Genomic DNA, 27,994 nt, shown 5'->3' with positions numbered 1-27,994 from the left:
ACTGAAACTTGCAATTCTCTTGCCATCTTTTACGGCCGTGGAGTGGTATCAATACATGATACAACAGCAATGAATGTAATGTAAAATATGTAGAATGCCTGGTTAGATGAAATTGAGGGTCAAATGTCCATAACCTTGCCCAATTAACTGAATCCATAATCACCATATTTTTTACAGCGGACAAACGTCGCTTAAGGATTTTGGCATTATTTTCTTTTACATATAATAGGTTTACTAACAACTGCTCAGACCTGCTTTAGTGAAGAGATCCAAAGCTCAGACGTGTCGATTAGACATCTAGAAATAACGTTTTGAAGCGATAGAAAGTTGATCGAAAAGTGTGAAGTTAGACGTAGAACCGACAAGTGGACGACTTAAGTTTGTTAAGGAGTATGTTGTAAAGCGGTGTGCAGCGATAAAATTAATTGTAGCCTATACAATATCGTTATACAATATACTCTTGAGTACATCACGAATGGTCGAATTTTCCACCAGCTTAGAAATAGGAGGATATCTAGGGGATTGACAAGAGTACTTTTTAGTTCATAACTAACCGATTTAGTCAGTAAACGAGTATTAAATTTGTTCTCAGATAACTTACAACGTAGAAATCGTCCCAGGAAGTACACGCATCCTGAGAAACATAGTTGGGAGAGCCAGTATTCGATTGAGGCCGGGAAAAAATTTCATTGATACATTCGTGTATCTGGCACAAATACCAGAGGAAAAATACGAGAAACATTATGAGACCTAGGATGACAAACAGACCGTATTTTTCTCAGCGCTGGATACACAAGTGCAACAGGAAAACGCAGAGTTAGAAATGGCACGTAACACCTTCCACTACACATTATACGGCGCCTCGAGGAATAGTTATCAGATTATATTAAAGGTAGAGTTGTCGTCGAGTGAGGTCTGTGGTCTGTGTCAATAACTCATAATTCCTTTTCTCCGAATTACTGTAGGTTACGTGCGTTACCATCTGACGAGAATCTGATGAATGGAGCCATGGCAGTTAAGCCCATAAACGCAGGACCATAACTGTCGGTTCCGTAATTGCCTGTTGCAGATTACAGTTTTTCCGCAGAACTGCCTCTAAAGTTAATTCGCGTTCTATTGGCAGACTTTCGCCGAGCAATAAACATGTCGCAAACATGGTCTAACCAGGCGGGAGCCGGTTCTAGAAGGCATGTTTTTCGGTGTAATTACGCCATCCGGTCACGCAGAGAACTGGATTACACACTCGTAAAATACAATGTTAAAGACTCTGAGATATCTTTGCTGTTCGTGGCAGATTTGTATCTTCAAAGTGAGGTATTAAGGAACGTTAGTTAAGTGTTGTACTTGTCAAACAAATTAATTTACGGGTCTGCACTTTTTTGTATCCTGCAGTAACCTTAATTAAAAGACACTTCTTGCCAAACAGGTGCTAAATTTATTTAAGGGAACCTGAACCCACCTATAAATGCCGTATTAAATTTTCTCTTACACCGTATGCACTATAAAGATTGATTATTTCGGAGATGTGTGGAAGGTATATTTGACACATTTTGTCAAAGGGATTTCACGAAATACTGTTGGTATTGATATTTTATTATGTAAAATATTAAGAAAGGTTCATATTGGAATTTTGAACTCAGTTCCCGTGCACAAAATAATAATGAACTAGGGATGGGTCCGCCTTTTTGCAAGTACACAAATACTGTTCCCAAACATGTTTCAACAGAGATGTGACATCCTCTGTTGGCTCTTTTCTTTCATTTTGTGAAATACATATACACAGATTATATTTAGGCAAGGAAATATATCGGATTTTTTTGTTTCTTAAATTACACATGTACTTGATCTTTTATTTTATATTGTATGTGCGATGTGACTGCTAACCGAAGTCAGCCACAGGTCTAAATTAACACATTATGTCATCTGCAAGCGTAAGGATTGTTAGGACATCGTCTGTATTGAATTTTTGTGTAGAATCCAACCTTTAAAACACATATACCGAAGAGACTGTGGCATATGCCCCGTTTTGGCCTTACCGTTGCTGTATTTGGCTGGCCTGAGCTGTGGTGTGCGCCAGATGGGTTTATGCTACTTTTGTGCAGTTTTAACAACCTTTGGACATCGGTAAAAATTTTGTAAAGCTTTGGCATGGAGAACCGCTTGGTGCGGTTTGCTATTCATGAATTATGTTTCGCAATGTAACAGCGTTTACTCACGTTTGCTCCTACCCACTTGTGAATACTGTGTCTTATCCTGTAATGTGGCTTGGAAACGCGTTACACTGCACAATTTACGCTTATTTTGACTCTTCTACCACTGAGCGAAGTTAGTGAGAAATCGTGTTATGGCACTTACCGTATTCTCCTCGTAAGCATGTCTTCGTGCGGTTCTCAGTGTTCGAGGTCAAAGGTGTCCCACGTTAGATAACCGTAAATCAGAAAGGCACCGTTACAGTATTCTATCGAAACGTCGTGATGGCTGTTTTCCTGGTGTACTACTAACCACACTGTTCTGTCAAAATAGCAAGAACGCCATCTAGGTACACACTATACGCCAATAATCATTCTCTTGTTTCTTAATTCCACCAAGCCTGTCGGGCGACATACTAATCCATGATCGGGGAGTACCATCATCATCATTATCATCATCATTTACGACTGATTATGCCTTTCAGCGTTCAGTCTGGAGCATAGTCCCCCGTATAAAATTCCTCCATGATCCCCTATTCAGTGCTAGCTTTGGTGCCTCCTCTGATGTTAAGCCTATTACTGTTAGAATTCCGTAATTATGTTATGTAAGGGTGCTATAGGCCGAGTCTCTGACTGGTATATGAAATTATACATCTGAGAGTGGTACGAATGCATCTTCAGCTTCCGTTGCTGTTCACTGATGCCTTACCATTGTCCCTGTCAAAGAAGACCAAAAGAGGTCGAGTTGGGGAAAGATATCGTGTAGCCGCAAATTTTTGCACAGTGCTACGAAGTAGTGTCCTGGACAAAGTACTAAAAATCCTGACGGGTGAGATGTGAACGCTTGGGTGAGGGGGCGTTTAAAGGTCACATTTTCCGGTTTTTTTCCGAATAACTCGAAAACTACGGCTCCCAGCGAAAATGTTTCGCAGTACAAAATTGGAGTACATTAAATTTCCTGCAAAAAGGCCCTGTCCATTTTTTTCTCTAGGATGAAAACTGTTGTTTCTGCGTTGCAGGGGATGGAAAAATTGCAGTTTCTTCTAGTGGTATAAGTTTAATGTTTATCTTTAAATGTAGTGTGTTAAAAACAAATATTAAATATGTGTATCACATCTAACAAGTTTGCGAACTGAAGGTCGAGCAGATTCCCCTCTCTGACTACCCTACTACGTCACAAGAAGCAGCTACAGGGTGTTTCACGAAGTTGTGCGGACCCTCCAGAGCATGCCTTACGAACCACTCGCAAAGCAGTGCGCGGACATGTCCGTGGGGTGATTATTGTGCATAACGTGTGTTTTCGCTACGTGGAAAGTAGATGCGGGTAACGCATATGGACCTATTCTACCAGCTGATCAAAAAGTCAGTATAAATTTGAAAACTTAATAAACCACGGAATAAGGTAGACAGAGAGGTAAAAATTGACACACATACTTGGAATGACATGGGGTTTTATTAGAACCAAAAAAAAAAAAAAAAAAAAAAAAACCTTCACAAAATGTCCGACAGATGGTGCTGTACAGCAAAACGTCAGTGACAATCGTGTATAAAAGGAGCTGTAATGAGAGAAAGAATCAGATGCGCCAGCAGTCGCAGCATGTTGATGTTATCTGAAAAGGCGCTTTTAGTGAAGCTGTATTATAAGAATGGGGAATGTGCTAGTTCAGCGTTACGATCCTAACGCCATAGGAAGGGGATTCGAACGGGTAAAGGTCCGTTGACAAATGCAGCAGTGGCGAGAATGATTTCGAAGTTCGAAGCCACGGGTTGTTTAGACGATAGAGCCCGTAGTGGCCGACCGAGCACAAGGCGTAATGCTGCTGAGACAGTTCAGGAAGAAATGGAGACTGTAGCGGGTTCGTCTATGCACGGGGAAGTCAGCGCTCGTGCAGTCGCACGTCGCACCGGCATTCCATACACTAGTGTTTGGTTGGCGTACCCTCCGATGCTATCCGTACAAAATCCATCGGCATCATGAACTGTTACCTGGCGATTTAGTGAAGCGGAGGGCATTTGCGGTGTGGGCGTTTCAAAAGATGGCGGAAGATGACGATTGGTTGAGTAACGTGTTGTGGACCGACGAAGCTCATTTCACGCTCCGAGGGTCTGTCAACGCCCACAACTGCAGAATTTGGGCTACCGAAAATCCTAGTACTGTCGTGGAAACTCCATTGCACGACGAGAAAGTCACGATATGGGTTGGATTTACCACATCTACCGTTATCGGGCCTTTTTTCTTCGAGGAAATGCGTGATTCTAGTTTTGTAACTGCTACCGTGACGGGTGAGAGGTACGCCGATATGTTACAGAATAGCATGATCCCCAGCCTTTCTGACAAACACCTGCTGGAACGTACGTTGTTTATGCAGGATGGCGCTCCACCCCACATTGCTAGACGCGTGAAAGATCTCTTGCGCGCGTCGTTTGGTGATGATCGTGTGCTCAGCCGCCACTTTCGCCATGCTTGGCCTCCCAGGTCCCCAACCCTCAGTCCTTGCGATTATTCGCTTTGGGGTTACCTGAAGTCGCAAGTGTATCGTGATCGACCAACATCTCTAGGGATGGTGAAAGACAACATCCGACGTCAATGCCTCACCATAACTCCGGACATGCTTAACAGTGCTGCTCACAACATTATTCCTCGACTATTATTGTTGTTGTAGTCTTCAGTCCTGAGACTGGTTTGATGCAGCTCTCCATGCTACTCTTTCCTGTGCAAGCTTCTTCATCTCCCAGTACTTACTGCAACCTACATCCTTCTGAATCTGCTTAGTGTATTCATCTCTTGGTCTCCCTCTACGATTTTTACCCTCCACGCTGCCCTCCAATGCTATATTTGTGATCCCTTGATGCCTCAGAACATGTCCTACCAACCGGTCCCTTCTTCTTGTCAAGTTGTGCCACAAACTCCTCTTCTTCCCAATTCTGTTCAATACCTCCCCGTTAGTTATGTGATCTACCCATCTAATCTTCAGCATTCTTCTGTAGCACCACATTTCGAAAGCTTCTATTCTCTTCTTGTCTAAGCTATTTATCGTCCATGTTTCACTTCCATACATGGACACACTCCTCCTCGACTACAGCTATTTTTCAGGAATGATGGTGGACATATTGAGCATTTCCTGTGAAGAACATCAATCTTTGCTTTGTCTTACTCCGTTATACTAATTATTGCTATTCTGATCAGATGAAGCGCCATATGTGGGGCATTTTTTGAACTTTTGTATTGTTTTTTTTTTTGTTCTAATAAAACCCCATGTCATTCCAAGCGTGTATGTCAATTTGTACCTCTCTATCTACATTATTCCGTGATTTATTCAGTTTTCAAATTTATACTGACTTTTTGATCATCTGGTATATATGATGACAGGAAAAGTTCTCCAGGCATTTGCCAAGCCCAAACCATTCAGTTGGCTTGCCGCAGGCATAGCGTTATTCACCACTCCAGATCACCCCTCACCAATCACCTCCATTCAGTGGCGTCGCTCTTTACCCCACCCCAAGCGTCGTTTAGCACTGATTACAGAAATGCGTGGCTTATGAGTAGCTGCTCGACCACTGTACTCCGTTCTTTTTAGCTCCATACTCACTCACATTCACTGTGCTATCTGGGCTGCTGGTAGCACTTTGTAACTCACAAGTGATTCCTTCTGCTGATTTCATGCGATTTTTCACGACCACCTCAATGCAATGCTTGACGGTCCCTCCCGTCAGCACATAAAATCTGCCTGTTCTTGGTTCAGCTCTGATTGTATTTTCACGTTTCCAGTTCACAATCACGTCGCCAACAGTCTACTTGGGTAGGGTTAGAAGGGTTGAATTGTCCCTGATGGAGTTGTTACTCGGGTGACATCCGGTGACCATGTTCAAAATCACTGAGCTCTTGTGGCAGACTCATTCCTGTTGTCACTGCTTCTCTACTGACAACACGATACTCCCCGCCTTATTTTAGTTCCGCATGTCCGCTCTCGTGACATCTAGTGGTCATTTCTACACTTCTTGCGGTGTCCGGATGGTTTTGATCAGATAATGAACACTACTATAGAGTTGCTTGTTGTGCATTTGTGGTTCGACGAATGTCCCAAAAATCGCTGTAGCATTGTGTTTAAGATATGCTTATCCCTTCTGTTGCTTGCTATGCCCGCCCATAATTGTATCAGAGAGAAAGCTGGTTGCTGGTCCCTGCCGTTTTTAGCAGTCGCAACTAATTTCGAGGCCAGCCATTAGCCTCGGACTGAGCGCATCTTGTTCCGCGGTAAAACATGAGCACAGCCTGGGGGCTAATGGCTGACAGCTGACTACCTGTTATCTACAGGATTTTTGTCCCTGCTCGCAATGTGTGTGTGTGTGTGTGTGTGTGTGTGTGTATGTGTGTGTGTGTGTGTGTGTGTGTGTGTGGGAGGGTGGGTGGGTGGGTGAGTGCGTGAGTATGTGCGCGCGAGCTTTCGAAAAGAGAGCGTGCCATCACAAATGTGTGGTCGCACTGCTACTTACGTCCGTAATACATTTACGGTAGTATCTTCAGCTACAGGGTGTTTGCTTTAGTCTATACTCGTGGTTTTATTTTGCTTACTGCTATCGGTTTTGGCACCAAGTACCATCATCGGGCCACACCACTGTCAAAAAATCACAGTACAAAATTATAATAATGTACTCAGTTAAAGCTACATAAAATATGTCGATACGATAATCCCCAAACATAATAAACAGCTACGCGTTTGTGTCCTCAGTGCGTTCCTAGGTATTACAGTAGCCTCGTCGGATATAGAAAACCTGTACATGTATGTTCCAGTCAGGAGATGATCGACGTCGTAAAGATGAACTTAAGCATAAGAAGCTCGGAATATGGAAAATTATAGAGCTTCCTAGCGTTCTAGAAATAATATAGATCCTCAGCTAGTACAAATTTAGTGAGATTATATACCACCAAAAAAAATGGGTTGCCGCTGGAAACCCAGTAGCTGCTACAGTGACAGAAACGTACAAATTTTTTAAAGTATTCTCTGTGATGAAACCGAAACTTATTTACTATGAAACATATTCCTGTAATACGATACTGTTGTTTAGAGATGTTTGTGGAGAAATGAAATGCAAATGGTTGAAATGGCTCTAAGCACTATGGGACTTAACTTCCGATGTCATCAGTCCCCTAGAACTTAGAACTACTTAAACCTAACTAACCTAAGGACATCACACACATCCATGCCCGAGGCAGTATTCGAACCTGCGACCCTAGAAATGCAGTGCATCCTAAACTGAATTTTACCTAGGAATGCAAAGAGAGGGTAGCTATAAATTTCTTAGACATACTCATAAAGAAGGGAGAGAGCAGACAGATTTTCGGAATATGAAGAAAGCCAACAACAACAGACAATAAATGCCATTTCTGATGATCCATAGCAACAGAAAATGGTGTTCCTCCGAATTATATTTCGCAGCATTTTGAAATTTCCACTTTCTAATCATGAAGAAATTAAGGAGATGGATTTTTTAAAGTATGTTACAATGGCTAATAGCTATAGAAGAAATGAAATTAAACACCAGCATAAAACAATGGAAAATTAAAATTCACGAAGATTTAAGAGCAAAAACTAAATTAAACTAATAATTTTTGAGAATGATGGAAGGCGGTGGCGGTGAACGGAGCGGCTGTTATAACTCCATGAACGTTTGTGGAATTACAACAGCCGCTTCATTCTCCAGCACCACCTGTCATCAGGGTGTGAGCTCTGACGATGGTCAGATGCTGACCGGATCTGGTTACCACAAAACTGGAGACCACCCAGCAATCGGTTTTTTTAAATTATTATCGATTCCTCCGTCTTCAGTTTACTGGAATTTATTAAGGAGAATTTTACACTAGAGCCATTTCAATTGATTTACAAACCATCTGTGTCCATTCTGAAAATATGGATACATATGTTTGTACATTCTGATAGTCAGTTGTATTACGGTATATGAAGGTCAGAACTCAAATGTCAATATTCCTAAGCAGCTCGCTGCAACTCTCAAACAGCCTCGAGAAAGTCGATTTTGAATTTTACGAGAAATTTTAATTCACTAAAATTAAGGCGCACATCCCAATATGCCATGTGGCTCACTCGGTGGTGTCAGATGAAGGAAACTGGGTAAGTTGTGGATCGCTGGTTTGAATCTAGCTACAGTCTTTTTTGTTTCATTTTTTCGCTCAGTTCGAATAACTACGTCATTTAAATATAAAATTCATCAAGTATATGCTAATAACAGTCTAATCATCATTTTTTATGAAAATGCACATCGTGTCATTTATAATTACGTATTGCAAACAAGATACCAGTTTCCATTGCAAATACAAATTCTTATTCGTCGATATTTTGTAAAAGATTGTTAATTAATGCAGTTTAAATTAAAAAGGATTGCAAATTTATTAACAATCTTTTATAAAACGTCGGTAATGAAGAGTGTATATTTGCAATGAAAACTGCAATTTTATGTGAAATATGTAATTAGAAAGTAGAAGACGTGCATTTTTCATAAAACATGATGATTAATACGTATTAATCAGCAGATATTTGATACATTTTATTCTTCAGTTTTGTAGGTATTCATATAGAAAAAATATCACAGCAAAATTCGATCCAGCTATGTACTGATCAGCCGATTATGATTCTGACTGTAGCGAATGAGCCACACAAGCCTTCGTAAATTCACCTTGATTTTAGTGAATTAAAGTTCCTCAGTAAACTTCAAAGTCGATTTTATTGAAAATATTTGAGGGTAGCAACGAACTATAAAGACGGAAAAATGTGGCAACACCAAAAAAAGTTGTGTAACACAAACAAAGGTCAGTAGGCGTGTTTCTACATCTGAAAGATGACGCCTATTCAAATTTCGCGCCAGTCCCATAAGAGTGACCCTAGTAATGCTACAATGAGGAGACAAATCAAGTTTGTTTTAAATACACGTTGTAACTGTTGTGAGTGATAGTTACCTTTGAGATTAGACGTGAAGGGTTGATTTTATGCAAGAATGCCTTTAAGGTGACAGAGACGCCATTATTAACATCTCACTGAATTTGAACTATATCATGTAGTAACGAGAAGCTGGATGTTCCTTCTCCCACAATGGGCTTACGCTAGGCAGGAATGTAACCACTGTACATGATTGCTGGCAGCGGTGGTCACGAGTGAGGCGTGCTCTCTCCCAACTATGCGTTTTCGTGAACTTCACTATATGTCTGTGTTTGGTTTCCCGCCCTTGTCGCGGTTCCTCCGCGGTTTTTCTTCCTTCTACGTGTGGCAGCAGTGATGTGTATCGATGTTTGCGCCGTGTACCATCTTTGGTTTGGTGCATATGCTTTCCGGCAAGAAGGTCTGGAGGGAGTCGGTCGGTTGTTGCGGACGAGGGAAGTTATCTCCGCGCGGTGGATTCGGCTGGGGCGGCTGGCAGCCCCTTCGCAGTGTCGGAGCGTGTGTGGAGCTGTCCGATCGCTACGAGCTTCGTGGTTCGCCGACCCACGACGTCAAAGTTGAGTAGTGGTTCCAAGTATCCAAGCCATGTCTATGCATGTTGTAGTGGTTTGCTGTTGGGGAAGTTTTCCGGTGAGCAACACCGAGTAGTTCTACTGCTCAGATTTAGCCGCCATACAGTGCAATTAACTATTTTGGTCGACTACGATTTGAGTGCGCCAGTGGAATTTTCTGTCTTGTGGCTGTTAGTGTTCTGATTACCTGCCCTGGGCACTGTCGTAAATTCGGGCAGTGTTCTTTCGAGTGAAGTTAACTATTACCGTGTTTCAACTTCAAGTGTACCAGCGGAATTATCTGCCTAGTGGCCGTTAGTGTTCCGGTTACCTGCCCTGGCCACTAACGTAATTTCAGGCAGCGTCCGTTCCTCACCTGTTGTCGCTGTCCTACATCGTCTGTAATTTTGACAGTTAATACATACTCCATTGTGGATTATCACGTTTGTAACATTGTCGGTTTGAGTTCTCATGTACTGAGTGACAGGAAGCAAGTCGTTGTGTCGGTTTGTCCATGGCTGTTCCCTGGTTGGATTCCGATGGATGGGATCACACCTGTCTCACCTAAGTGAATGAGGGCAGACCGACCTCCCTGGGGGCTTTCTGAGTGCTACCGGTGTTTAATTACCTCTTGTCAGCTATTTTAAATTTTATATGGTTATTTGTTTTGTTTCCTTAAAATTTTGCAGAATTAATTTTTAAATTTATCTTTCAAGCTAAACACTGCGGCCTTCTGCCTTTAAAGATTATTGTAATATATTTTAAAACTTTGAAGTTTAATTGTGGCCCTCAGCCATTTGTGTTGCACCTTGCATATGTTGCTTTTGTGGGTTTTAAATTATTTGGTTGCTATCTTAATTGAATTTTTGATTTTTTTTTAAGATTTCTTGTTGGGCTTCTGCGTTTAAAGGTCTATGGTAATATATTCTAAAATTTTGGAATTTAATTGTGGCCCTCAGCCATTTGTACTGCACTTTGCATATGTTGTTTTTTGAATAATTTTATTGCTATCTTAATTGGATTTTTGTCTTGTTAAGATTTCTTGTTGAAGGCTTTCAACCGTGAAAGATTTCCATTTGGTAAGGATTCGGCTGTGTGACTCTTTGGTTGTAAAGGTTATTGCATGAAAATAAATGACAATTAGAAGCAGAAACTGACCTCAACCCTTGGCCCTTTTCACAATTCTATTACCTGTTCTGCCCAGCTTACATTCCACTTACCCCGAACAGCCGCCACTTGTGACTTCAGTGGTGTCAAGCGAGAGACCACTGGAGGGCACAGTCCCTCATTTACGAAAAGATCTAATCTTTCCAGGGCGACCATTTCCAATTTCTGAAAATTGGCTCTTAAGCTTCCCAGATAGTCGCTTCTGTGAAATATATGTTTTTTTTCCGCTCGCTAAAAGAACCTGGCGTCAGGGGAGTTACAGTCTTGCCTCCACTAAACACATGCATCAGCCACTGTGATCATATCGTCCCAGCTTCTAACATGAGAATGCTTACAGTTTTATTACCGTCCCGTCCTTTGCACAAAAGCTCAGACTACAGCAGTCTCTCTTAAATGGCTTCCTCCACCCCATCTGACCTCCTTCGCAACGGTCTGTCGCCTGGCCCAGGTAAAATGTTTTGCGAGCCGGCGCCCTCCTGCTCCGACTCGTAAGTGGGAAGAGTGGAGTACCATGGCCAGAGGTGCCTCTGCAGATACAATTCACAGAGCTCTGCTTCCCGAATCACTCGCACAGCCAGGTTGCTGGACACAACATTTATGGCCCACAATCCATCTTTCTCCCTGTTCTCCTTCACCTTCTCTACGGCCCCTCGGGTGAAAGTTCTGTACAGGCTACACATGCAATTATAAGAACATTCTACTCACAATTACCTCACGTAAAAAAAGCCACACATACCAAATGTAGTGTTGTGGAACACGGAGATCATGACCTAAAATATGTATCTTAATCTGGCCGAAAGAGTAGTTAAAGTGAGAGAGTGGCTTGCTGACTTTCATACATACAAATATTCCGCTCGCAGATTATGTATTGTGTGAAATTAGGAATAAGAACACATTGTCTGGAAAATCCGGTTTAGCATCAGTCTTCGTGTAGGTTAATACACAATTATATGTACGACACATCCAATACAGAAAAATTCCAAAATCAATTGTAGATGAGCGTAACCCATGAGTACCAAACAACAGGGTTAAGAGGAAAACGTTCTAGAAAAATTTCCTTTTATATAAATTGTATGTAGCATATGGTTAAATGTGTATTTGAATTTGAAATGAGTGAAATAAATTGTGTGTTATGTTGATCAAATATGGAAACTACGAGCCACACGAGAGCTACATTAAGATCTAACCTTCCCAGACAGTCGAATGCACAATGAAGTTATTGGATGATCGTGAGTTTATAAACTTACTATTTAAGACACTGCCCAGCTAAACTAGATTTTTATTGAATTTATTTATCATCTGACCATTATATACATCCAAACTACCACTGCCTGGTTTTAAGGATCTGAGGACGGCAATACATACTGCCGAAAATAGTAGTCCAGTAATTGTGTTAACATATTGATCTTGGCAAACACATTAGCTTTCAAAAGAAGAGTACAATGCAAAATTATAGATCGCCTCCTGCACTGAGTGATCATGTTAGGTTACCATTTACTTTAATAATGCGCAGTAATTTCTTTCATCATACGATTGGCTGATGATGCTACTTGGTACCGAAACCCCTTAGCCAGACGGCAAAATAAGAGTGCGATTATAGACTAAAACAATTTGTTTTTCTGACTACGATGGTCGCCGTTCAACCGACATTACGTCGGGGATATTTACAGGGTGTTTTATGTACGATGTAAATCTGTGTCCGCCGTTGCGCAGGAAGCAGAGCTAAGGAAGCAGGCTCCGATCGTCGCATGCGCTGCCATCCGTGCATTGGATTCTGGCAGGTGGAGTATCGGTTAAAGCAGAATTTGGGTTAGGAGCGGGCTTGTGTCGAGACCCGAGAACATCGCCGCACCGTTTAGTGATGTGTCAGCAGTATCTAGTGACAGAATGCGTGCTAACTGAAACTGAAACACTACAAGGTAAAGGCAGTGCCTCGCCTGAGCAGTTCAGATACTGTGGCTTAACGCCAGGTCTTTCATGTGCTGTTATGGCCTGTGCACGAAAGAGAAGTTGATTCCCAAATGACTTATATTTATGATGAAGCACAGCTGCAGGTACTGGGGTACGTGAACTCGTAAAACAACTTAGAGTGCTGGAAATCCTCATGAGTTAGCCCAAGAACCTGCACCTGATGTGAAAACAAGAGTGTAATGCGCAGTTAGTGCAGCTCGAATTACTGTACAGATGTATATACTATATCTTCTGTTAGGTAGTATGTGAACGGTACGCTGCAACGTTTTTTCATAAGGCTAACAACTAAAGAAAAGACCTGCAGTTACTTCATGCAGTGGAACGCAAGACCGTACACCGCCAAGGGATCCATGAGAGCTTCATGAGGTGTTTTTGTAATGATAGTTTGAGTTTGTATACAGTTATTTGACAAAAAAATCCTTCTACTTATTTTCTTTTCAACTAAAATGACTATACAAAAGGTGTGACTTCTATGCTCTGAAAATACTCTCCTTTGTACAGGGTTTTCGGCTAAGGACAATCATTGATGTCATCTGACCTCTGTCTAACTGAAATATTTAGAGGTATGAAATTCGTTCGATGCACAACGGAGAGAAAAGGGAAGCGTAAGCGAATAATTGAATGAATGCAAGATCACAATTGAACTCTGTAACTTCCTGTCATGATATAGGACTTTCAGGCAGATCAAATGCAACGAGGATGGAAACCTCACCTTGGAAGCCTAACGCCTGTTGACAAAAAGAACATGGAATACGGAAATCACGTCGAAGGTAGTCTGTAACAGCATGAAGTCTCGAAGTCTCGCCAACGCTGACTTCCTTTACTGGCTGCAATATGCATGCAAAGATTTCAAAAGATTTCTGCTGATGGCAGCTCATTTTTCAATAATAAACTCACTTAAAGCAGAACGTTCTTGATAACTGTTTTCAGATAAATACTGTTTCACATACGAGATGCGACAGTAAAGTAATGAGAGTGAAAAAAAATGTTGCTTACCGTTTTAGTCAAGTTTAGTGTTGTCAGCTTCAAGGTAGTTCCCTTCTGATTGCACCCACTTTTTCCAGCGCTTCTGGCATTGATGGTAACATTTCTGGAACCCATCTTCTGTAGTATCCTCAAAGACCCTCGTCACAGCTTTTTGGACATCTTGTGTTGTTTGAAAATGGTGTCCCTTGACCGCCGTTTCGACTCTTGGAAATAGAAAAAAGCCGCACGGAGCAATATCTGGTGAGTAAGGTGGCTGTATCAGTACTGAAATTTGTTTTGCAAAAACGACATTTTGTCTATGGAGTGCATGATCGATTCTTTTGTAAATTTTTTTGTTTATTTATGGATCCAATCACATGTTTATGACACAGTCATAACAGGTTTCGGCCATACAATGACCATCTTCAGATTCTAAAGGCGGCATACACTGAACACAGGTTCACGTGTTGACAACGCATGAACCTGTGTTCAGTGTGTGCCGCCTTTAGAATCTGAAGATGGTCATTGTATGGCCGAAACCAGTTATTGTGTCATAAACATGTGATTGCTTCCATAAATAAACTGGAATTTGTTTTGAGGTTAAAAATTGCTTTACTGACAGAGCAGTATGGGATGGCGAATTATTGTGATGCAGAATCCAATTATCAGCAATGTTGGCATGGACACGAATAACTCTTCTACTAAGTCTTTGTAAAATTTCTTTGTAGTAATATTGGTTAACTGTTTGTCCAGGAGACACCCACTCTTTATGAACAATTCCCTTCGAATCAAAGAAGTACACAAGCATGCATTTCACTTCTGACTTTGACATGCGAGCCATTTTTGGTCTGGGTGATCCCTATGAGCACCATGGCGAACTTTGGCGTTTTGTCTCTGGATCGTACTGAAAAAACCAACTTTCATCACCAGTGATAACACGGCTCAACAATTCTGGATTGATTTCCGTTTGCGCTAACAGATCAGCTGCCACATTTTCCCGTGTTTCTCGCTGATATGGTGTGATATTTTTGGGGACCATTTTCGCACAAATCTTTCTCATACCAAGATCTTCGGTTATTATTAGACGAACCGTTTCTCGATTGATGTTCAGTTCTTCTGCAATCATTCTCACGGATAATCTTCTGTCAGATCGTACGAGTTCACACAGCCTGACCAAGTTGACATCCGTCCGTGAGCGTGATGGTCGTCCACTGCGGTCTTCATCTTCAACATTAGTTCTGCCTTAACTAAACATTTTATGCCAATAAAAAACTTGAGCTCTCCAAAAGCCATCTGAAGCTTACCGTAACTTGTCATCGCGTTTTCACCCAATTTAACGCAAAGAGAAATGGCATACTGTTATGCAATATTATGCAGTTCCATTTCTGTGACGAGAAACACAAACACATGTAAACTTATTACAGCACAACTCGCGACTGACCAGCTGCATCGACGTTCCGCTTGGACTAGAAGCAGCTTATAGACCAAGGTCAAAGATATTATACCTACGCAAGCCTGCAGGGTTGCCACATCTTGCAAAGAAAATCAGTCTCATTACTTTATTGTCACACCTCATAGAAATACACCATATGGATACAACTCAGAACTTGAGTGAATTTTCGGAATGAGTAGGGGATGTGACTAAATCAAAAGTACTTCATCATAATTCCTTACTATAAACGTTAACTCGATAAACAGTAGGAAGAATAAAACTACATTTGTCCTGTGAAGGATCACACAGACTACAGTTCTGCAAAACACAAGAAACAATAGGAAACTCCATAAATTCTAGAATATTCAGAGCAATGCCAGAATAGTGGGAGAGTACTGCATTCCATACTCTAATGTCACGGGCAGATAGTTGAATTACCTATGTTGTTCTGGAACATGAAAAATAATCTCCTTTTTAAACAATGGATATGATGTCCAGACATGACTGATAGCCATGAAAGCGTTGCTAGCCACGATCTCACCATAATATTGTATTTCACAGCATGGGAGTAACCATAGGATTGTAACATCTCATAGTATACACACCGTCCTCAAGACAGTCCCAAAGAGTGTGAAGGTCCAGCACGACCGCTAACAGAAAAAATTAAACAGAACAAAGCGCCTTTCACTAGCGTTCGCTGGGACATGCTACCGAAGAATCTCCCACACAGATACCTGATTTGACCGTCAACTAATCTTCCAAAGGTACAGATATACCTTCACTTTGCAAGACGAAGACTGTAGTACGCTTAGACTGGGCAAAAAAAATCTTTGCACTATTTTAGCGATTAACATCTCTTTATGATTTGAAAGGGAGCTCTTATGAACAGCTTCCAACTAAATGCTACAGACACTCCAGTCTAAGCGGCGCAATTGCTTTCTCAGCCTTATTTTCAAGGACTCGTTTAATTAGTCTGTCATTTACAATATTTCTCAGAGAACGAGGAAGGGGCGAATCGTATCTGGTAATGAGAGCCTGCCGTGCCGGTACAGGCTGCCACGCAACTCCAGAGAGAGCATTTGCATCATACAGAGTGACAATTATTGAGCTATATGAAAAAAAAAACGTAAATTAGTTAGAAACTACGGCGTGCATAACTTGTCAACGTCAGTACAGATGTTCGGATTTCGGTCGTCCGGACGACCTCAGAAGATGTCTCCCGCAGATGGAGACGAAACGTTAGGTGGAAATTTTATACGGCCTCTCAGCATCACACCCCGGAAGTTTCAACTGAAGACAACATCGGGCGTGAAAGCCTACATTGTATGAGTTTTGTGGTTATTGTTGTACATCTTGTCTTTAATATAGTCCCACATAAAGAAGTCGCATGTGTTCAGATCCGGAGAATATGGCGGCCAATTGAGGCCCATGCCAGTGGCCTCTGCCCGTAAAGACAAGCAAATGATTACAATTTGAGAAAAATTAGATGATTTATGCAAGAGAAAGAGTTTCACAAATTGAGAAAGGCAATAATGCGTTGGCCCACCTCTGGCTCTGATACAAAAATTTATTCGGCTTGGTTTTGATTGGTACCCTAGAGCCAGAATACAGTCCCCCAAAGTACTTCTCCAGGACATCTCTCCTGCTTCGATGGGGTTGAGCTCCGTCTTGTGTGAACTACATCTTGCCGAAATCAGGGTCACTTTGGATAGTGGGGATGAAATCATCTTCCGAAAGCATCACGCACCGTGCTACCAAGGAACATCGCACCGATTATTCCGTGACTGGACATTACACACCACCCAGTCACCCTTTAAGTGTGAAGAACGTGAAATGCGGATTGTTAGTACCCAAATGCGCCAATTTTGCTTACTGACGAACCCATCCAAATGAAAGTGGGTTCGTCACTAATCCAAACTTTACAGCGCATACTAATTTCCATCATGTTCCGCGGTAAATGGTGCAGCTTGAACGACCTAATACAAACCGTTCAGAAGTTATGAAGATCTTATTTCATGTAGTTCAATAACTGTCACCCTCCCTATTTGAAAGACCCTTAACTTTAACAGTGACAGAACAACGATTTCACGGAACGAAGGCATACTCTCAGCTCTTTAGAGAGAGAGAAAAAGCTCGGATTGGAGAGGGATGGGGAAATAAATAGGCCGTGGGCTTTTCGAAAGAGTTGCCGCAGCATTTGCCTTAAGCGATTTAACGAAACTTTTTTTTTTGTTTAGTAAAGACAGCCCACTGGTTGCAATGGATTTTATAGTCGAATTGACCATAGTTTCGACTCCTAAATTAAGGGAGTCTTCATCAGAATTTATATTACATACGTAAAAAGTTGAGCATAACAGCTCTCGTCATACAATTTTAACACCAAAAAGGCCACGTCACATGATAATACGTGGGATGTTTTTAATACATGGCGTGGCCTTTTTGGTGTTAAAATTGTATGACGAGAGCTGTTATGCTCAACTTTTTACATATGTAATATAAATTCTGATGAAGACTCCCTCAGTTTAGGAGTCGAAACCATGGTCAATTCGACTATAAAATCCATTGCAACCAGTGGGTTGTCTTTACTATAAAAAAAATATTTTCACGGTTGCTGCACACAGCTATGTTAAAAGTTGGAAACTTAAACTGCAATGAGCAAACAAGTTTTCTAAATCTCGGTCTTTTGCCATGGGTGTCTGGTGCCTCTACGAATGCACCAGCTCGCGCTGCCCTTTACATTTCGACCATGGACATTTGGGCTCTGAAGTTCGTCAAGAAACCGATAGTTACGTTAAATTAAAAGTTTAGCGTTACGTATCGACTATTTCTCCTAGTGCGGAGATAAAAGGAATACGCATGGAAATCAACATATTTCTGTGTCTAATAATCACGATCTTAAACTACCATTTACTTGCTGGGTGCTGTAGCCATCGACTCAGATAGGGAGACTGCTCACTCCCACAACCGCGACACCACATACTCGTAGCACAACGGGCACCGGGCTGGAGATACGTCCTAGAACGCCATGGCACTTCAGGTGGTCGCATTCAGTCTATATGTTTACAAAATATGTGCCGGTTACCCTCTTGCTGACGACCTACTCTGAGCTTGGGAGGTCTTTAGAATTTAAATCTGGCTGGATTTTTCACAGCAGTACGACGGACTTACTCTTTGTTCACGGACATGCAGTACTTCACAGCGCTCATTCTTCGCATAGTGCCAGCCAGCCACCTTTGTGTTGTGCGCCGAGCTCTCAGCCTGTACTCAACTTGTAACGTGATTTTGTTGAAGTAACATAATGGTAGGTAAGATATCCCGATACACCCTACGCAGCAATTTCGCATCACTTATACACTTGAACTGATAAGGGTGTCCATTGGTAAGATGACGTTAGAGTTCAGCCGAATATGAGTGAAGATGATACATTGCCTCAGCAGTGTAATGTACCAAAATCTACGGTATGGTAAAAAATTGCTAGGACAGAGGCAGAGAAGCCACAGCGCAAGGTAGCACACGTCATTTGGGTGCCCTAAGGTGTAATTTAACTACTGTGGAGCACCTTCAGACAAAATGTGCTGTTCTAAGAAGATCTGTATGAAGTCGTCCACGAAGAATTCCTGCTGAAAGGTATTGTTATCTTTTATTCAACGCTGAATTGGCCGCGAGAATCAATCGAGCCAGCCTTGCAAATAATAGCACACGGACGACATACACAAACTATGGGGAGAAATCTGTCTCATTAATAACGTATCTGTGTCCTGCCCCAAGACATTTGGCAAAAGAGCGTCACGGAAATTACGTCAGATGCAGCTGCGATCCGTATTGTGACAAGTCGCAGTTTTATTTAGAATATCTATCTACATCTGTATACATACTCTGACGATCATTGTGTAATTCATGACAAATGTTACTTAACTAGGTAATGCATGTCAGACTTTCTTCACGATCCGATTGTGTATGTATCATGGGAAAAATAAATGTCTTAATGCCTCTGAGCGTGCTGTAACTAATCAGTTCTTGTCTTCGCGATTCCTGCGGGAGCGATGTGTAAGAGGCTGAAGAATATTTCTAGATTCTTTACTTAATGCTGGTACTTGAAACTATGTAAATAGGCTTTCGTGTAATCGTTAGTGCCTATCTTCAAGAATCTGTCAATTCAGGTTTTTCAACATTTCCGAAACGCTCTCCCGTGAGTAGGAGTACCCTGTGACCATTCCCATTACTCTTATTTCGTATGGTCCCCGTACACTTCAGCAGTATTCTGGGATGGGTAGCATGAGTGTCTTGTAAGCAATATTCTCTGTAGAGTAATTGCATTTTCCCATTATCGCACCAGTGCAGCGAGGTCTACCGCCTACCTTTCCTACGACTGAAATGACGTGGTCATCCCATTTCATGTCCCTAGAAATGGTTACACCCATGTATCTTTATAAACTGATTGGTTCTAGTATTGACTCTTTGATATAGCAGTTATAGAAGGTGTGAGGTGCACTGTTTTACATGTCTGTACAATATAAAACAAGTTGCCACTCTTTGCATCATTTTGAAATCTTATCAAGCTCTGACTTGATATTTAAGGATTTTGTCCAGGTACTATGAGGGGCATTCCTAAAGAAACGTATGTACTGTGAGCACTGCATATCATTTTCAATTCCGACGCTCTGTCCGACGTCTGGGGCAATGGCTACCAACGTAACTTTTCGGTCTTCAGTAATGAGGGCAACCACCTGCTGGTCAGTGGTATCGGTAATGCGATGTGGCGTTCCAGATCGTGCGCCATCAGCCAACCACAGCGCCCTTCCTTGAATCGCTTATGCCACGTCTTGCCCCTTGCAATAGACATGCACTGCTCTTCGTACACTTGGGCGATTCTATGACGAATTTCCGTTCCCCGCTCTCCGTCCGCCAACTGTAAACGCATTACACTCATCTGATCCTCTTTTGAAGCCTCCAGTTGTTTTCAGCACTACTGAGAGCAGTGAACGGTCGACGTGCGCACGTGCTCGCTCTGTTGTCACGTAGGTGTGCGCCCGTGTCCCTCTAGCGACGAGTTTGAGACCTCAGCGCTCTTACAGGTGCCGCACCTTCTTCCATAGGTAATGGCATGACAATTCCTTCATGGTTTTCATTTTTCAACGACCGACTCTTTTCTTTTTTGAATACCCCTTATACTTCATTATAAATAATTGGATCATCTACAAAACGTTTTAGGTTCTGGTAACTGGTGCGTTTACATTTGCAAAGAGCATGGAAGTGAAAGCAAAACGTACGTGTGCTATTTGGAAAGCAACATCCATGTAGCATGGGAAATGTTTGGAAGAAGGGAACACTTGTTATACTGGCTCATGCAGCAGGCCAGTCTGTTTAGAGTTGTGGTAAAGATAAAACCAGACTCCTCCTTTTTTGATTAACATAGCCCATCTAAATTAGCATGGCAAACTAAATTACCAACAACTGTGTAACACTAAAACAGTGTATTTTACGGTATCTCAAAATTTGGGAAACTTACAGCACTTTTTGCTTGAGATCGTGACTAAAAAAACCAAGGTGTCGCAATTTCTGTAGCGTCGCCCGTCTCCACTTCATCAGTGGGTTGTGCCATTTTGTTTCAGCTCTTCTTTCGGTGTGCTACGGTATTGTAGCTCGAAGATTTCAATGTGAACCACTACTGCAGGCATGTATGCAAACAACTAAAAATTAATTACGTGATGTTATGTTTTCGAGCTCAGAATTATAACTCTATGACTACCCTTGCACACAGAGTATGTGTGTGTGTGTGTGTCTGTGTGTAGCGTAATTGAAAGAGGGCTTTTTTCTACAAATTGGCCATCTACATTCGATTTCCTGTCGAACATCAATTTTACCTCCTCTCTATTATTCGAAAATTAATTGGCTTCTCCAGTTACAATACAATATGAATGATTCTTGTCAATATGTTAAATGCCTTTTAGTCCGATGATACCTACATGATGCTCTTCGAGATTTTCTCGGTACTTTTTGGAAAACTATTAATGAATGAAAAACATCTGCTCTCGTATGTCCTCTTTTGGAAACAAAATCTGTGTAACTGCTGCATCAAATGTGGCTGATAAATACTGCTCGAGAGCGCTATAGTCGCCACTCACATTGGTGGATACGTCCAGTGTGATCGTTCCTAAGTGGCACGAATCGCGTCCACGTTAGGGTCCTACTCCAACGTTAACGCCAGCCGAAATTTGTTATTAGTAACTTTACAAATTTTAGGGCATAGTGAATTACAAACAAAAATTCAACATTCAGATATATAACAACGTTCGCACCCAGAGTCAGCATGACAGACTTCTGGGTACGGCATCGCATCATATTGTAAAATGAAAAATATCACTGACGAAACCAATGTTTCGGGCACGGTTACAGTGGCCTCCTCCTTGGTCTACTGGTGTATTTTCCAGCCGAGAGCCACTTACGTCCTGAATGCTCTACTGAGCGCGATATTAAGTCATAATTTTTAAAACAACCTTCCCTGTGGCAGTGGGAAAGAGAGACTTTATTCTAATATGTTCCTGTGGTGGACGGAGTGGGATCTGCTGCTGTCTGTTGCTTCTTGAAGTGTGTGCCATGAGACTGATACCCATAGCGAATGTGACGCAACCTCTGTTTTCCTCACGCTAGATGAAGGCCACGTGGCGGTAACTCTCGCGTCTCGTGTTGGTGGTGCGGCTGTTTGGGTTTTGATGGCTGGCAGCCAGGATGGCGCAAGCCTGAGTCCTTCCTTTCTGTTCATGTTCTTAGTGTGTTTTCATATTTCGATTGCTTATCTTATATTGAATTTCACCGTCTCTGGCTGCTTGGCAAGTAAGCAAGATTCGTTAAATTTTATTTCCTTGCTGCAATTTTTCTGCTGTTCAGCCACTGCTGTCTTGTGCTGCACATGAATTTAGCTCTGAGATCACGCTCCCTTATGCTACTGGCACGCCGTTGTACATTTCTCCACACTCACACTCCACCTCGTACAGGCCTACCGTATGCAATGGTCTTGACGGAGCTCAGCGCATCCTGCATCTTGCGGCTGCTGTAGAAGACGGACTGAACGCCAATCTGTGGAAGGTATTTACCAATACTGTTACGCAACATTCTTCATATAAGGTAAACGAGATGCTGGCCGCAGTTTGTTGATTTCTTCCATGGCTGTGTGGATCGGTTTGGGGTCGTAACTATTGACCAAGTACGTCGTTCGCAGCCTTTTAAACTCAGGTGTTACATTGTGAGCATCATTTAGGTGCAGCACGCAGATAGGCAGAGAATACATGACTGAGTTCTTCTGTGCTACGTGGTGGATGGATTGGGCGTGTACATACATATCCCTATGCAAGTACTCTGTGGCCTAGTGTGTCATCCATTGTCCTATGTACTTCCATGTCTAGGAATTGCACCATTATTTTCTACTTTGAGAGTGAAATGGATTTTCCCATCCATTTTGCTCAGATATTCGTGCAACCTGTGTAGGTCCATCTCACCATGGGACTACAGTGAGTTCAAAAGATGTTGGCCTTAATCAAGGACTTAAGGACTGTTGCTGATACAGCCATGAAACTCGTTCCCAGAATCCCAGTTATATCTAAAACTTATGGAGTGCCAAAAATACACACAGCGAAGGCCATCCTTTAAGGCCAATAGTAAGTGGTATCAGCTCAACGACCTACAAAAATGGTTCAAATGGTTCTGAGCACTATGGGACTTAACTTCTGGGATCAGCAGTCCCCTAGAACTTAGAACTACTTAAACCTAACTAACCTAAGTACATCACACACATCGATGCCCGAGGCAGGACTCGAACCTGCGACCATAGCGTGGCTCCAGACTGTAGCGCCTAGAACCGCTCGGCCACTCCGACAGGCAACGACTTACAGTTTGGTAAAGTATCTAGCCTGCAAATTAAGACTTTTAACTGGCAAAAGGGATTCATCTGTGAAGAATTCGATGCACATAAAGGAGGGAACAGTTTTACCCCCAGACATCATAGTCTACTTCAACTTAAAGACACTACTTACAAAAATGGAAGTAGACGAAACTGCTCGCATCCTACAAGACCGTGTTCTGACTGACATATGCGACCTGGCTCATTCATGTTTGTCATCAGCACAAATCAAATGCAAAGACAATCCTATGAACAGACAGATGGCACAGCAATGGGTTCTCACCTATCCCCATTAGTAGCTAACATATTTGTGGAAACCTTTGAAGCAACGACACTTTGTTGTGCTTGTTTATTCCCACACTGCTGATTCAGATACGTGGACGACACATTCGCTATGTGGTCCTATGGTAAGACGGTGCTACACAGATTTCATGAATATTAGAACAAAATGCGCAGGAAGATGCAGTTCACTCTCGGAGTAAGGAAGAATGTTGCATTTCCATTCCCAGGCATGGAAGTACACTAGTGTGCCAAACTTAAGAACGAAAGAAACTTTTATATTATTTATTACTGCGAAGTAACATAGCTCCGTGAAACATGGACCGTATGTAGAAATAACTGTTACAGTATACTATAGTTGGTAATTGAAACAGATAAGCAATGAAACGAACAGAATTGACGCTTTCATTCAAGGACACTATTTACATCGAAGTCACTGCAGTTTATGATGGTTCACTGGACGTTACAAAAGGAGGCACATTGTTATTAATAGAGTGCGTCATCACCACAGATAACAGAGCACGCTCCCATGCTGGTTACAAGGTCGGTAACAGGTTCTTATGGTAGGGCGTTCCCTTCAGTGCGGTTGAGAATTTTAGGATGGTGGCTGGTACATGTGGACATGCTGCAATGCCTCTCCCCATCACATCCCACATGTGCTCGATGAGACTTAAGTCGGAGGAATGGGCAGGCCATTCCATGCCCCAAATATCCTCTCGTTACAATAGCTGCTCCGGCTATGCGGTTCGATGCGGTCGCTCATTGCTGTCCATGAAAATGAAGTCGGGGCCGAATGCACCCCTGAAAAGACACACATGGGGTGGGAGTACAAATGGTTCAAATGGCTCTGAGCACTATAGGACTCAACTGCTGAGGTTATTAGTCCCCTAGAACTTAGAACCAGTTAAACCTAACTAACCTAAGGACATCACAAACATCCATGCCCGAGGCAGGATTCGAACCTGCGACCGTAGCGGTCTTGCGGTTCCAGACGGCAGCGCCTTTAACCGCACAGCCACTTCGGCCGGCCGGGTGGGAGTACAGTTACACAATATCGTTGACTGGTGAGTGTACAGTTTTAGATATTTGGTGGTCAGTCACCTGGACCACCAAAACTATCATGTTCGATAATGTTCCCGGATGCATTAGCATTGTCGTACATGATCGTTTTGGTGTTCCATGCGTTACGGTGTGGGGAGGCATAACGTTGCATGGGCGTACTGACTTTACGGTAAGAATGCGCTTCTGCATCGGACTGTGCAGGTGAAGTTCTTGGAACGAGAGGATGTCCGGTGAACGCAATTGCCTGCCTGTACCATCGCTGTGATGGTTGCATTGGGGAGACGAATTGCAGCACGCCTAGATGTACCAACGACCATCCAGCAGCTGCCCTACCACAAGAACTCCTTACCAACCTCGTAGCCTGCATGCGACCATGCATGCCGTCTGTGGTGATCGCAAACCATATTAGGAACCATGTCCTGCCTTTTGTAATGTCCAGGGAAGCATCATACGTCGCAGCGACTTCAGTGTAACTATTGTCTTTGAACAAAAGTGTCCGTTCTATTCGTTTCATTGACTATTTTTTTCAGTTGGTTTCTGTACTATAATCTGCAGCAGTTTTTTCTGTATGTAGTCCAAATTTCATATAGCTATGTTACTTTAGGGCATCATGTGAAAGTTACTTTCGTTCATAAATTTTGCACACTGGTGTATTTAGCCCAATGGATGGCACACAAGGTCACATACTATCTCACACCCACACCCACACAGGTTTTACCCGTCCAATCCAATAATCACCCATCTACATCTGCATCTACATCCATACTCCGCAAGCCACCTGACGGTGTGTGGCGGAGGGTACCTTGAGTACCTGTATCGGTTATCCCTTCTATTCCAGTCTCGTATTGTTCGTGGAAAGAAAGATTGTCGGTATGCCTCTGTGTGGGCTCTAATCTCTCTGATTTTATCCTCATGGTCTCTCCGCGAGATATACGTAGGAGGGTGCAATATACTGTTTGACTTCTCGGTGAAGGTATGTTCTCGAAACGTCAACAAAAGCCTGTACCGAGCTACTGAGCGTCTCTGTTGCAGAGGCTTCCACTGGAGTTTATTATCTCCGTAACGTTTTCGCGGTTACTAAATGATCCTGTAACGAAGCGCGCTGCTCTCCTTTCGATCTTCTCTATCTCTTCTGTCAAACCCATCTGGGACGGATTCCACATCAGTGAGCAGTACTCAAGCAGTGGGCGAACAAGTGTACTGTAACCTACTTCCTTTGTTTTCGGGCTGCATTTCCTTAGGATTCTTCCAATGAATCTCAGTCTGGCATCTGCTTTACCGACGATTAATTTTATATGGTCATTCCATTTTAAATCACTCATAATGCCTACTCCCAGATAATTTATGGAATTAACTGCTTCCAGTTGCTGCCCTTCTATATTGTAGCTAAATGATAAAGGATCATTCTTTCTATGTATTCGCAGCACATTACACCTGCCTACATTTAGATTCAATTGCCATTCTCTGCACCATGCGTCAATTCGTTGCAGATCCTCCTGCATTGCAGTACAATTTTCCATTTTTACAACCTCTCGATATACTACAGCATCATCCGCAAAAAGCCTCAGTGAACTTCCGATGTTATCCACAAGGTCATTTATATATATTGTGAATAGCAAAGGTCCTACGACACGCCCCTGTGGAAAACCTGAAATCACTCTTACTTCGGAAGACTTCTCTCCATTGAGAATGACATGTTGCGTTCTGTTATCTAGGAACTCTTCAATCCAATCGCACAATTGGTCTTTTAGTCCATACGCTCTTACTTTGTTCATTAAACGACTGTGGGGAACTGTATCGAACGCCTTGCGGAAGTCAAGAAACACGGCATCTACCTGTGAACCCGTGTCTATGGCCCTCTGAGTCTCGTGGACGGATAGCGCGAGCTGGGTTTCAAACTATCGTCTTTTTCGTAATCTATGCTCATTCCTACAGAGTAGGTTTCTAGTCTCCAGAAACGTCATTATACTCGAACATAATACGCGTTCCAAAATTCTACAACTGATCGACGTTAGAGATATAGGTCTATAGTTGTGCACATCTGTTCGACGTCCCTTCTTGAAAACGGGGATGACCTGTGCCCTTTTCCAATCTTTTAGAACGCTACGCTCTTCTAGAGACCTACGGTACACCGCTGCAAGAAGGGGGCAAGTTCCTTCGCGTACTCTGTGTAAAATCGAACTGGTATCCCGTCAGATCCAGCGGCCTTTCCTCTTTTGAGCGATTTTAATTGTTTTTCTATCCCTCTGCCTTCTATTTCGATGAATCATGGCACACACTGTAAGAAGCAACAGAGATTAGCAGGTCGCCACTCCCTCCACCACAGGCGCCTATTACAATAAACCCATCGCGAAGATCTCAGTTGCCGGCCGAAGTGGCCGTGCGGTTAAAGGCGCTGCAGTCTGGAACCGCAAGACCGCGACGGTCGCAGGTTCGAATCCTGCCTCGGGCATGGATGTTTGTGATGTCCTTAGGTTAGTTAGGTTTAACTAGTTCTAAGTTCTAGGGGACTAATGACCTCAGCAGTTGAGTCCCATAGTGCTCAGAGCCATTTGAACCATTTGAACCAAGATCTCAGTCATCCGTTTTTCTCGCGATACCCGCACAGCGGCCTAAGTGATGCTCACATCATGAAACCTGAGCGTAATAGGCTGCGGACGACTTTTCTAGCCACTGGTTACGGTCCCAAATCGATACGCAAAAACATGGGAACGGATAAAGGTACGTGAGATAGACATGAGCAATGTCACGAACTGGATTGGTAAACACCTTCGCCGGTTGGTGTCCAACACATTTTCTACAGCAGCCGCAAGATCAAGGATATGCCAGGCTCCATCTCGGACAAGAAAAGAGTATGGAGAAGTATGCGATGGTCAAACCGGAAGAGCAGTAGCAGAGCGCATACGGGAGCGCGAGCGCTGCAATCGGCTTGGGCAGAGCAAAAAATGCAGCTCTGGCCGAATTTCACAATGACTGCGGCAAGAAAATGAAATTCAGCGAACCCTGCGTATGCGACAAGCAGCGGGGGACGATGAAACGCAATTTCAGAGAGGGCATTGAAATATTAAAACACGCTACGAACGTAAACAGAGGGGATGGACTTGACGCTTGCCTTACCCCGGCTGTTAGCCATAACCACCCCCTCCACCACAGGCGCCTATTACAATAAAATTTCCTACTCCTTCCGCCACAAGACACCAATTACATCAGCGCTGTTTTAAAAATCATGACGTAGTATCATCCTCAGTAGAGGAGTCATGACAAAACATAAATGGCACTGGACAGCAAAAATGCAATAGTAAACACAGAAGGAGGCCACTGTAAACATGGCCGAAACGTTGGTTTCGTCATAGTTTTTCTTTCCGTGCAATATGACAGGGTACCACACCCGGAAAACTTTCACGTTACTTCAGAGGTATAACACAGATTTGGCCTTTCCGTACATCATCTCGTTGAAACATTTAATTCGTAATCATACATTGCTGCAGCCTCCTTATTCTCCTTCTTCGTTTTTCCTTCGTGTTTTTCTT

This window comes from Schistocerca serialis, chromosome 7 (genome assembly GCF_023864345.2).
Source record: "Schistocerca serialis cubense isolate TAMUIC-IGC-003099 chromosome 7, iqSchSeri2.2, whole genome shotgun sequence".
NCBI classification, from domain to species: domain Eukaryota; kingdom Metazoa; phylum Arthropoda; class Insecta; order Orthoptera; family Acrididae; genus Schistocerca; species Schistocerca serialis.
Note: the sequence above shows the minus strand (reverse complement) of the source record.